Source organism: Magnolia sinica, chromosome 16 (assembly GCF_029962835.1).
Source record: "Magnolia sinica isolate HGM2019 chromosome 16, MsV1, whole genome shotgun sequence".
Lineage (NCBI taxonomy): Eukaryota > Viridiplantae > Streptophyta > Magnoliopsida > Magnoliales > Magnoliaceae > Magnolia > Magnolia sinica.
In genome coordinates, this window is record NC_080588.1 from 47,509,687 (window position 1) to 47,513,019 (window position 3,333).

Sequence of the window (3,333 nt, forward strand, 5' to 3'; positions counted from 1 at the left end):
GAGGATTTTACATATACAATATGGTGGGTCCAGTTTGTGTGTTTTACGGCCTGTGTTGTGGACGATTTGGGACCGTCTTTTCCACTTTTACTAATAGAATGGCTTGTTTTCACCACTAGATTACTCCCTAAGATTAATTTGAACCGTCCATGAGAACATCAGTGACGTGTAAAAGCTATATTCTTGTAATCATGGGCCATTGATGATCCTGACCTTTAAATCTTGGATCTAACTTAGCAATGATGGGTTTGTGAATTTAGTCCATTTAATTTCAGTTATACATGCCACGTGTACCATTTCTTAGTGCTTGTGTATCAAGTAACATGGTCACCCAAATTACCAGTCGGTGTTATTATCACAACTGCTTCCTGTGATGTGGTCCACTTGAACCTCGGATTTGCCCATTTTTTAGATTCTACCCTAAAATAAAATGGGAAAATAGATGGGCGGTGTGGATAAATCCCATACATAACAGTGGCCCCTGATAGCCCCCGCCCGTTCCTATCCCCAATCAGCGTTCATGTCTATCCAGCTATGTACTCATAATCATGCGCCATTGATGATCCTGACATTTGAATCATGGATTTGAATTTTAGATATAACTCAGCAATCGTGGGTGGGTGAATTTAGTCCATTTAGTTAATGCATACAACGTGTACCATTTCAAACTGCCTGTGTATCAATTGGCACACTCACCTTGGATTCAGATTGACCAACGTCATCCATATCATGTTAGCTTGGCACCAAATAAAAAATAAAAATCCCTAACAATGTCTTGCAGGGGATGAAAACTTGAGAAGGTGTTCTTAGGAAACCTGATGTGTCAACCACGCAAAATTTAATAATTCCCAAGTATTTCTTTGGAAATATTGGACCAACTCTAAGAATCCAGAGGAAACATTTAAAAAAACAGGCACCTAGTAATCCCTATATAAATCCATCATCTCTCAACCGAATTTTCAATCAATTTCTCCTTTAATCACCTTATAAAAGATCTTTTCAAATAAAAACAAGTTAGAACATGAGAAAATTTCAGCTGTGCCTGAAAAACTAAAAACAATGAAACCTCCTTCCTCTTTTTGAAATATATTGAATCTTAAACACTAAAATGACTATGCATGTTTTCTTTTCTTTTCTTTTTTTCTTTTTCTGTTATGTACAGTTTAAAACATGGTTTTGATAACTTTGTGCAAGCCTTCTAATCATATTAAAGGTTAGTGATGCGACTTGTGTTGTGTCAGGTTAGGTTAGGCATGGTGAATCATGGTTTTAAGACTCACACAGACTTGTCCCAGCCAATTCGTATTCAGTAGTGCATATACTGATTTTGATACCCTGACTTGGACGAACGGGCCGATTCAGCCCCAACTAGGGTGACTCCCGACTTGACTAAGAGCCGAACAAGTGTATCTGAATCACCAGGTCCTTTAACCAGGGATTTAAATTTGGGTCACCCAGACTCATTACCCCAGCCAACCCAAATGCACATTCAACCCAAGTAAACTCATCCCCAATCAACCAGAGTTTCAGTCACCCATTACATGCGACTTGACATAAATTGTCTGAAGCAAGTACCATTACACCAAAAAATAAAAAAGAGATTCAGGTTGGGTTCAGATTGGTTTATATGAAACCAATTTGGGCTCGAGCTTGGTGAGGACAGGATGAAAATTGGGTCAGCGCAGTTTGGGCCAACAACTGTGTTTTTTGGGAACGAATTCTGGATGACCCTAATCTGAGTCAACCCAACTCAAGTTGCACCCTTATTAAGTAAGGGGTAGTTTGGCATGACAACAAAGTCAGTAAAATTCCACCTATACAGGTTTAGAAATCCTCTACAGTAAGTCCACTGGTTCCACAGAATGCCAATGGTTCTTAATATCATGGCATTCAGCAACAACAAGGGTTATGTTCATCTTCTTTCTTTTTTTGCTTGCTAGGCATTCCCTGTTGTTAATGTGTGTGCATGCTACAACAATTATCACTGTCGCACTTGACATTTAACAAATTCTTAAATTAAGCCAAAAGAAGAAGAAGAAGAAGAAGAAAACAAAAGAAGAGAGAAAATGAAAAGATAAAGAACAATGCATAAAAAACCTCCTCTCCCCCGTGCTTTATCTCACCATGGACCTTCCAACTTACCCGGATGAGATGGATCTAGAAAATGCCAATGCGAACCCAGGATCAGATTTTCAAGCAAAATCCACTTCCAGCATGCTCCTATATTTAAAAAGAAAAAGAAAAAGAAAAAGAATCAGCATAGGTTTATTTACCATGTGTCCATGTAGGCGTATGATGTGTCCATGTGCATGTAGGTGTATGATCAGCATTATGTCAACCTGCATGAAAGTTCAATCCCTAGGAAGGCTTGCATTGTTGGGTGAAGCTGGTTTCTTCCCTGTGTAGCGCTGAAAAGAGGAGAATAAAAAATCATGGAATATCAATCTCAGAGGTTCTAAAAATATAGGAAATGAAAATCCCACAAGTTTGAGTGCAACAGGCCCGAAACAAGTACCTGTTTGCCAAAGGAGAAGGGGACGTATTTGTATTTGATCATGTGCTTGATCTGTCTCTTCATTGTGAGCATGAACAGCATCAGCCACTAGAAGAGAAGGATTGGCCAAAATACAGGCACATCAAACACGCTGAAGAAAGTCATCACGAAAGCAATGCAGAAGGCTTTTGTTATGGAGTACCTGCAATGCAAGAACAAAAGGACACTCAGTCCCATGATTCCATCAAGTGTTCCAAGTGTTCCCCAACAAGGTTGGGGGGTCATATTGTTGAAGTTGGCAATGGAAATATCAGAGATAATTCTCTCTTTATCAAAGGCAATTGAGTTGGGTGTTCTTTTACTTCTTCTTCTTCTTCTTCTTCTTCTTGTTCTTCTTCTTCTTTTATTTTATTTTATTATTATTATTATTTTTTATTTTATAGAATTTAATAATCTATTCCTTTTTCTTTTTTTGAAAGATGAACATTCTATTCAGCCAAAGGCAAAAAGAAAAGCAAGAAACAGCAAACAACACAAATACTAACAACCTATTTAAACACAAATACTAAGTAAATCTCCTACTTTAGAAGAGTAAAAACCGCAACTACTAGCCAGTAGCCACATCAGGATGCAAGACTCGCGTGAATAGGTTGGGGACATAACATTTCCCCCCTCTAAAGCTCGCATGTGCCCTCATGGCGTGAAAAACGGATCACTCGATAGTTCCCACGTTGCCTCTTCACTTGGCATGCCAGGAAACCCCCATTGTCAAATCAGGGTCAGATTCTGCTAGCAACAAATTGAGTGGTTCCGGTTCCTCTATCATGAACATCTACATT

The 3,333-nt window shown here is 38.8% G+C and overlaps 1 long non-coding RNA gene across 1 annotated transcript; it reads right to left on the bottom strand.

Annotated features, from left to right (window-relative positions):
- Window positions 1-1,799: 1,799 nt before the first annotated feature.
- On the bottom strand, window positions 1,800-2,715 carry LOC131228503 (uncharacterized). The gene is made up of 3 exons (XR_009162987.1): window positions 2,516-2,715; window positions 2,340-2,408; window positions 1,800-2,220 (listed from the first exon to the last, which is right to left on the bottom strand). It is a non-coding gene; the product is annotated as an uncharacterized LOC131228503 (long non-coding RNA).
- Between the last annotated feature and the right edge of the window lie 618 nt (window positions 2,716-3,333).